We start from the raw sequence: 10381 nt of genomic DNA, 5'->3' as shown, positions 1-10381 counted from the left end.
GGAGAGCATAGTGAGAGAGTGAGCCACCAAAAAGAGAGTGAGCGCCATAAGCCAAAATCGAGCGCCTCCACGATGAGAGATAAGAAAAACTTGGTCATATTTGCCTCCAAAAGTGAGATAGGAGGAGTGTGTGAGAAACCATCTAGTGTCCTACACTACGTCCTTTTGTGCAAGGACAATGAACCACAAGCTACCACCTCTCACACTCTTCCTCTAGTGTTGTCTTCTCTTTTGTAGGAATTTCATGATGTTTTCCCCTACGAGCTACCTCCGGGACTACCTCCACTACGAGGCATTGAGCACCGCATCGACCTCATCCTCAGAGCACCACTTCCGAACAAAGCTCCCTACCGCGTCAACCCCGTAGAAACCAAAGAAATACAAAGGCAAGTAAATCATATCATAGACCATGGACATGTGCGTGAAAGCTTGAGCCCTTGTGCCGTCCCGGTCATTCTTGTGCCAAAACGAGACGGTAGCTTTCACATGTGCTGCGATTGTAGACCTATCAATGCTATCACCGTTCGTTATAGGTATCCCATTCCACGCCTTGACGATATTCTTGATGAACTTAGTGGTGCCACTATCTTTTCAAAAATTGATCTTAAGAGTGGTTACTATCAAATCCTCATACAAGAGGGTGATGAATTGAAAACCGCTTTCAAAACCAAGTTTGGGTTGTATGAGTGGTTGGTCATGCCTATGGGTTTATCGGAAGCATTGGGTACTTTTATGCCTCTTATGAATCATGTTTTTCACCCTTACATTGGTGTGTTTGTTGTGGTCTACTTCGATGATATCCTTGTTTTTAGCAAGTCTCTCAAAGAGCATGTCACCCATGTCCGCACTGTTTTACAAACTCTTCGAAAAAGCGTCTCTATGAAAATATGGAGTAATGCCTTTCTGGTGTTGATAACCTTGTTTTCTTGGGTTTTGTTGTTTCTTCTAAGGGTGTTCATGTTGATGAGTCCAAGATCAATGCTATTAAGACTTGGCCACAACCAACCAACTTGCAACAAGTGCATAGCTTTCTTGGCCTTGCGGGTTTCTATCGTCGCTTTGTGAAAGATTTTAGCACCATTGCTTTGCCTTTGCATGCTTTGAGCAAGAAGAATGTGCCTTTTGTTTGGGGACCATCCCAAGATACCGCTTTCAATGAGCTTAAGAATTATCTTACTCATGCAACCGTGCTTGCATTACCCAACTTTGACAAACCCTTTGAGATTCATTGTGATGCTAGTGGTAATGGCATAGGAGGCGTGTTAACGCAAGAGAAGCGCCCCATAGCTTACTTTAGTGAAAAACTTTCCGGAGCGCAACTCAATTACCCCATCTATGACAAAGAGCTATATGCTTTAGTCCGTGTTTTGCATGAATGGGAACACTATCTTCGCCCTCATGAATTTATCATTCATACCGATCATGAAACGCTCAAGTATCTTAAGGGCCAAACAAATTTGAACAAGCATCATGCTAAATGGAGTGAATTTATTGAGTCTTTTCCTTATGTCATCCAGTACATTAAAGGTAAGGAAAACATTGTGGCGGATGCCCTTTCCCGCATATGCATGCTTGTTACTCAACTTGAATTGGATGTCATTGGCTTTGAGCATATAAAAGACTTGTATGAGCATGATCCTACTTTTGCTACTCCTTATGCCAAGTGTTTGACGCACACCTCTTGGGAACGCTATTACATCAAAGATGGATATCTTATGAGAGCTAACAAGCTTTGCATCCCTGAGTCTTCTCTTCGTTTGTTGCTTTTGCAGGAATCTCATGGAGGAGGCTTAATGGGATATTTTGGACGCGACAAGACTTTCATCATGCTCTCCAAGAACTACTATTGGCCCAAGATGTTTCACGACGTCAACCGTTTCACCAACCGATGATCTACATGTCACAAAGCTAAGTCTAAAGCTCAATCCCATGGCCTTTACATGCATCTCCCAAATCCATATCAACCATGGGAAGACATTAGCATGGATTTCGTACTTGGATTGCCTAGGACTAGAAATGGAAAGGATTCGGTATTTGTCGTTGTGGACCGTTTCTCTAAGATGGCACAGTTTATTCCTTGCAACAAGATAGGCGATGCTTCACATGTTGCTAATCTCTTTTGTAGGGAAATATTGCGTCTACATGGAGTGCCAAAGACGATCGTCTCAGATAGCGACGTCAAATTCCTTAGCTACTTTTGGAAGACCCTATGCGCCAAGCTCGGAATCAAGCTACTCTTCTCCACGGCGTATCATCCACAAACCGACGGCCAAACGGAGGTGACCAACCTCACACTCTCCGCTCTACTTCGAGTATGCATCAAGAAGAACATCAAGGAGTGGGAGGAGTGTCTACCTATCGCCGAGTTCGCCTACAACCACGCAAGACACTCCACAACCGGCAAATCCCCCTTCGAGGTCGTCTACGGATTCAACCCTTTGTCCCCATTGGACATTCTCCCTCTACCACTCCAAGAGCGCATCAATTTGGACGCAAGTGCACGTGTGAATCATCTCAAGAAGGTGCATGAAGATACAAGACATACTCTCGAGCGCCAAGTACAACAACTTGCGACCCAGCTCAACATCAACAAGCACCCCATGGTCTTCAACATTGGTGATTTCGTGTGGCTACAACTTCGCAAGGACCGCTTTCCCCAAGAACACAAGTCCAAACTTCGACCACGAGCGAATGGACCCTTCAAGGTGCTTGCATGCTACAACAACAACGCTTACAAGATCGACCTCCCGCGCGACAAGTATAACGTGAGCGACATCTTCAACGTCAAAGATCTATCTCCCTACCATGATGATGAAGAATTTGATATGAGGACGGATCTTCCCCAAGGGAGGGGAGATGATGCGGAGCATCCCAAGGTCATCCCCATGGACCTACCATCGCCTCACCAAGTGCCTAGCGGACCCATGACACAAGAATGTGCAAGAGCTCTCGAAATCGAGGTGACATCTCTCCTCTCACATTTCCACTTCGATGCACATGAGACATGGCTACTACCTCAAACGGAGACATTGTGCATACTCAGGTATCAAGGAGTTGGCCATGAAGAAGCCAAGGAGCAACGAGGATCAGAAGAGGAAGATGGACGTGAAGACAGAGAAGAAGGAGAGCTTGAGAAGAAGTCCCAGCCACCGGACGACCGGTCGGGACCGGACGTCCGGAGCCTGAAGCTCCAGCCAAACCCCAGCGAGCGGACATCCGGCCCGGACCGGACGATCGGTGCCCCTGCACCCGAGCCAAACGAGCGGACGACCGACGCCACCAGACGTCCAGCGACGGGACGACCGGCCTCCTCCGGAAATCCGCTACACCAGCATCCGAGCCAGAATGAGCAGACAACCGTCAACCACCGAACGTCCGGCCGCCCATGAGACACCGGACGATCGGTCCCCAGCGGACATCCGGTACCTGGCTGTGTCCATTTTCGGGCCCGAAGCCCATGTACCCCCTCCTTTCTCCCCCCATTTGCACTAAACTATAAATAGACCTCCTATTCATCCTAGCTAGGGTTAGCAAAGGTTTAGCTCATATTTCGTGTGAGAGCTTTGCTCATCCACTTGGTTACCTTCTCCTCGGAGATAGCACCTCCTCGGAGAAGATCCCCCAAGCAGATTCAAGACCCCTTTACGGGAAGAACCTCAAAACCTCCTCTCAGAGAAGACCGGCTACCTTTGTATCGTCCGTTGTTGACTTTGGATCTTGTATCTTCCTTTGTGTTCATGGATCTAGCGCATGTGTGATCGTACTTGTTGGTTTGAGTGTTCTCTTGTGTTCCCCTTGTGATTTTCCCCTCGTTTCCCTCCTCATGTTCTTCGTGTTCATCGCGGAATCCGCTCCTTTCGTGAAATATCGGCCAATTAGGGTTCCTACCCTACATCAGCGGGGGCCCTCACGTTTGCGTGGGAGAGGAGGGCACATAGGACAGCACCATAAATAAAATATACAATCATACCAACCAAGATCACGATTAACCCATAGGAAAAAACGGATCTACTGAAACATCATAGGGTAACCATAGATCATTGGGAAATAATATATGGAGTTGAGCACCATGTTTAAGTAGAGATTACAGCGGGGGGAGAGATGTTACACCGCTGCATAGAGGGGGAGAAAGTTGGTGTTGACGGTAGCAAGATTGTTGATGTAGATCGTCGTCCTGATCGTTGCCTCGGTGGCACTCCGGCGCCACCGGAAGCGAGGGGGAGAGAGCCCCCCTCCTTATTCTTCTTCCTTGGCCTTCCCCCTATATGGGAGGAGAGTTCCTCCTCTGGCCATGGAGTTTCCAGAAGTTAGTCCAATAGGTTAGTCCAATAAATCATATAAAAAGTTGCCAGAAGTATGTAAAACTTGTATAATATTGGCATGAAACAATCAAAAATTCTAGATACGACGGAGACGTATCAATGCCTTTTACGCAAGGCATGATGATTTTGATGATGCTTGCATAAAAGATAAGAATTGAAACATGAAGAGAGCATCATGAAACATATGACTAGCACATTTAGGTCTAACCCACTTCCTATGCATAGGGATTTTGTGAGCAAACAACTTATGGGAACAAGAATCAACACATCGTAGGCATAGGAAGGCAAAACAAGTGTAACTTCAAAACAATCAACACATCGAGAAGAAACTTGATATTATTGAGATATGTATAAGGGCATAAGTTCCTTTCTCATAATAATTTTCAGAGGCATCATGAATAAATTCAACAATATAACCATCACATACATCACTCTTTTCATGATGCACAAGCATAGAAGATTTATCACTCTTTATGGCATAGATGTCATCATAATAATCATCATAGATAGCAACTTCATTGTCATAATCAATTGAAACCTCTTCCAAAATAGTGGATGTATTACTAAATAAAGTCATGACCTCTCCAAATCCACTTTCATCAATATTGTAATAAGATTCAACACCCTCCAAAATAATGGGATCACTACTACCTAAAGTTGACACTCTTCCAAACCCACTTTCATCAATGTAATCATCCTAAATAGGAGGCATGCTATCACCATAATAAATTTTCTTATCAAAAGTAGAAGGAATCAAAGGATCATTTTCATTAAGCAAAGCTTCCCCAAGCTTAGCACAAGCATTATTTCCAGCAAATAAATCATCAAACATATCATACTCATCAAACATAGCATCCCCAAGCTTGTGGTTTTGCATATCATCACAATCATTTTATCAATAGCATGAATGGCACCAATAGTATAGCAAACATTATTATCATGTTCTTCCAAGAAAGTGCAAAAAATATTTTCAAGATCATAATTGATATCGTTGTCTTCCCAATCATAATAATCACAACAAGCAATAGGCATAACAAAATCATCATTAATATCATCATCCTCCATCAACATATTTGATTCACTTTCATGAGGCACAATGCTGATGGGAGCAACTTTATTTGGGAGAGATACCTTTTTACCTCTATTCTTTCTTCTTTTATTCTTCTTCACCACACCATGTGTGGGTTTAATTAATTCTTTCAAGCTTCTTGTTGAAGAGATTGATTGGATAGGAAGCTCCTCCTTGTTACCTGATTCATCATAATAAACACTAGGAGGGTATTGGGAAATATTTTCCCTTTCATTAGTAGTATCTTAATATTTCATTTGTTTTCTTGTCTTTAGATAGTTGGCAATATAAGGATTCTCAATTCAATTTACTGCACAAAACATATAAATTTCCTCTAGGTCAAAATCAAGAAATCTCTCGGGATTTGGAAATCCCTTAGTTATATGTTTCATTTCTTCATACCCCAAAAGAAGACTAAGCTCCTTATGATGCTCAAGGGAAATCAAGTTATCATAATTTTTGGACACGATTTGATCATAAACAATTTGTATTGGAGATTTAAATGACCATGTTCATTGCAAAGTTCACAAGGATGGTGAAAAAAATTACATCTTTCAACACAATCATCTAGCCTCTCTTGCAACTTTTTTCATTTCTAAATATTTATGCTTCTTACAAAATCTATCTTCCCTTTTTGGTGTGCAAATGCACTCCCAATTCACTCCACAAAAAGTGACATGCTTATAAGAAACTTTTTTGTCATGACTTGTGCAATCATCATTAGCATTTTGGATATTCAAAGAATTCACACTAACAACATTGAAATCACGCTCATCATTCAAATATTTTGTGCCAAGCATTTTATTTACGTCTTCTTCTAACAATTTAGCACAATTTTCCGGACCATCATTTTCAAGAAAGATACTATAAAGATGACCAATATATGGTGCAACCTAAATTCCATTTTTTGTAGTTTTCTTTTATAAACCAAACTAGTGACAAAACAAGAAACTAAAAGATCCAATTGCAAGATCTAAAGATATACCTTCAAGCACTCACCTTCCCGACAACGGCTCCAGAAAAGAGCTTGATGTCTACTACGCAACTTTATTCTTGTAGACACGTGTTGGGCCTCCAAGCATAGAGTTTTGTAGGACAGTAGCAATTTTCCCTCAAGTGGATGACCTAAGGTTTATCAATCCGTGAGAGGTGTAGGATGAAGATGGTCTCTCCCAAACGACCCTGCAACCAAATACAGGAAATCTCTTGTGTCCCCAACACACCCAATACAATGGAAAATTGTATATGTACACTAGTTTGACGAAGAGATGGTGATAAAAGTGTAATATTGATGGTAGAAATATATTTTTATAATCTGAATAAATAAAAACAGCAAGGTAGCAAATAGTAAGCGGGCACAAAAACGGTATTTCAATGCTTAAAAACAAGGCCTAAGGTCCGTACTTTCACTAGTGCAATCTCTCAACAGTGCTAACATAGTTGGATCATATGATTATCCCTCAAAGTGTAACGAAGAATCACTCCCGAGTTCCTATTAGAAGAGAACAAAAGATAGGAATTGTTTGTAGGGTACGAAACCTCCTCAAAGCTATTCTTTCTGTTCAATCTATTCAAGAGTCCGTACTAAAATAACACAAAGCTATTGTTTCCGTTCGATCTATCCTAGAGTTCATACTAGAATAACACCAAAGAAAATTCATATTCATAATACTCAATCCACACAAAGAACTACAAGGAGACCCCAAAGTTTCCGTCGGAGAAAAGATAATAAAAACGTGCATCAACCCCTATGCATAGATTACCCCAATATCACCGCAGGAATCCCCGAGTTGAATGCCATAAGATATATCAAGTGAATCGATAAGATACCCCAATTGTCACCTCAAGTATTCATACCGCAAGACATATATCATGTGTTCTCATCTCTGAATATTCAATCCGACAAGACAAAACTTCAAAGGGTAAAGACTCAATTCATCACAACAAGAGTATAGAGGGGAGAAACATCATATGATCCGACTATATTAACCAAGACCATGATATAGATCACGAGAGAGAGGGATTTATCACATAGCTACTGGTACAAACCCTTAGCCCCGGGGGTTGACTACTCCCTCCTCGTCGTGGTGGCCGCCGGGATGATGAAGATGGCCACCGGAGATGATGCCCCCCCTCTAGCAGGGTGCCGGAACGGGTCTAGATAGGTTTTCGGTGGCTACGGAGCCCTGCGGCGGCGGAACTTCTGATCTAGGTTAACCCCGAAGGATTTCAGAATATTTGGGAATTTATAGTGCAAAGAAGGGGTACGGGAGGCCACCGAGGTGGGCACAACCAACTTGGGCGCACCAGGGGGCCCTGGCGCGCCCCGGTGGGTTGTGCCCCCCTCGGGGCACCCCCAAGTGCAGTTCTGGCCATTGGGTTCCTTCTGATATTGATTTCCTGCGAAGTTTCGCGGTGTTTGGATTCCATTTGATATTGATTTCCTGCGATATAAAAAACAAGCAAAAAACAGCAACTGCCACTGGACACTGGGTCAATAGGTTAGTCCCGAAAAATGACATAAAGTTGCCATAAAATGATTGTAAAACACCCAAGAATGATAAAATAATAGCATCAATACTTCATAAATTATAGATACGTTGGAGACATACGACCCCAGAAGGCTTTTTTAAGACATTCGGCTATTATTTGGGAAACGGGCATAAACTTCGGCGACTTAAACAGTTTTTACATAGCGAATTTAAAATTTACTAAAAAAACAAAGGCCTAGACTAAGAACGCGCTCAGCGCGGCGAAGTCACCGTTGTCGCCGCCATCGCCGTTGTCCTCGTCATCCTTCTCCTCCTTGATGCGGCCGCCCCTTCTGGACCCCTGCCCGGGGTCGCCCTGATGGACCAGTGGCAGCGCGTCATCGTCGCTGTCGTCGTTGAGAACGACGACGCCTCCCTCGTCGCTGCCACGGCGCCGAGCGGCGAACTGCTCCAGGGCACGACACTGGCGCTCTAGCTTGGTCTTCTCCCAGTCTTCACGCGCCCATTTCAAATGCCGCCTCGTCGGAGAGCCCCGGCTCCGTCTTCACGGCAGCGAGCCTGGTTTCGTCTTCACGGTGGCGAGCCCGGGTTCCGTCTTCATGGCGGCGAGCCCCGGCTCCGTCTTCGGCTTGACGAAGCGGGGAGGAGCTGATGAGGAGGCGCGCCCGCCCTCGTTGATGACGATGCCGGCGATGCGGGTGCGCCGTCCGAGTGATGTCTCCGCGGACTCGGCCTTAGCGCTGAACAACGCCGGTGACCTGGAGGAAGAGGAGCGGGAGGAGAAAGAAGAAGAGGACGTCGTCCTCCTCGGCATCCATTGACCGCCGCTACGGGCGGCCGGGGCGGCAGCGTGCCTCAAGGGCGGGTCGTTGGCGCCCTCGAGGTGCCGAAGAATGGCGTGAAACGAGCGGCCGGGGGCGCCCCACCACAGGCGGCGCCCCTCACTGTTCTTGGTGCCCCGCACCACCGGCGCCCCGTTGGTGGAGGCCAGCCGCTGCGCCTGCCGGTGCTAGAAGTACGCCTCCCACGCCTCGTGGTTGCCGGCAGCGTACTGCGGGAGGGCCCGCTGCTCCTCCGTCAGCAACGCCCACACGCGGTCGACCTCATCGGCGAAGTAGTCGACGCGCACGACGACATCGGGCAGTGGGGGGATGGGGACGCCATGGGCGCTGAGCCTCCACCCGCATAGCCATGCGCACATGTCGGGAGGCTCCGGGATGTTGGTCTCGAAGAGCAAGTAGGCCTCCCCGTTGGCCGCCGCCCCATCGTCGGGGAATCGCTTGCACATGGTTTGTGGCTGGGCTTGGGGAGAGAGAGGGGAGGAACGTCGGCGGCGGCTGTGCACGGGGAGAGAGAGGTAGAGCACGGCGGGGTGTGGCCAGAGGCGAGGGGGAGGCGTTGCTTTTATAGTGGCCGAGCATCGTGTCTACGCGTGGCGGGAGGGAGGGTGTCGCCGCACCGCCCGTCAGGAATCAATGGAAGGCTGACCGGCGGTAGTCTTGGCATTAATTCCCCGCGGGAAACCGAGGCGTTGTGAGGACGACGAGACGAATGTCGCTGACTCGGCGGGCCCGCAGTTAGTTCACACCAAAATCGCTTGCCCCGGGCGCCCCCCAGCGCGCCAGGTTCAGCCTGGGTCTGTCGGCGTCAATTTCGGCTCAAACTGGCGAAAAACGGACTCCTGGGAGCGCGATTAGGTCGATTTTTAAGCGCCGGCACGAAAAAAATCGTCTGAGAGGGGTGTGTGGGGCGCGGCTGGAAATGCTCTGATACGGTGGGAGGTAAGACCGTGGTTTTGGTAGTACCAGTAGGCGGGCGGGCAAGGTAGTCTGCGTGCACTGCAGCGGAGCATAAGTGGCGCCGCCTCGTTGGTCATATTAAAATCGGAGCATGTGATGGGCAGGCGCACCGGATAAGAGGAGGCGGGCATCCATCAGGGTTGGCAGGGAGCGTGCGTAGGATAGCACGTACCAGTTGGTAGGAGTAGGCATGTGCGTGAGTGCAGTGTCATCGGCGTGCACTCCATTTCGGTTCAGATGATTAGATCTGTGTGGGTGCTCCCAGTTTTTGGCCTAGCTCGGCTAGCCGCGTCGGCAATCGATCAGGCCAATTCCACCGGCGGCTATTTGGCTGGCGTAGTTTCTCGGCATAATGCTAGTATTGATTTGTTAAAGCGATAAAAACTTGTCATTTTCATTAATTAACAAAAAAAAACTGCGTGAACAACTTCATCGCTGCACGCAGGCGACCAGCCACCCCGACATCACCGAAGGACACCGTGAGCAAAGCAATCATCCCAAATAGATGCACGAAATCAAAAGGGCATTTGAAGCGGCCATCAAAAGAGTTTTTTTTTCCGTAATACCCACACTAGTCTTTGGACGTGCTGAAATCAAGTTTAAAAATCAAATGCCCCTTTAAAATCAACAACTTTATATGATTCGTGCATACAGGAGTGATTTTAACAAAGGACAACTTGGTAAGCCCAACTCTAATCG

Source organism: Triticum dicoccoides, chromosome 7A (assembly GCF_002162155.2).
Source record: "Triticum dicoccoides isolate Atlit2015 ecotype Zavitan chromosome 7A, WEW_v2.0, whole genome shotgun sequence".
NCBI classification, from domain to species: Eukaryota; Viridiplantae; Streptophyta; class Magnoliopsida; order Poales; family Poaceae; genus Triticum; species Triticum dicoccoides.
Note: the sequence above shows the minus strand (reverse complement) of the source record.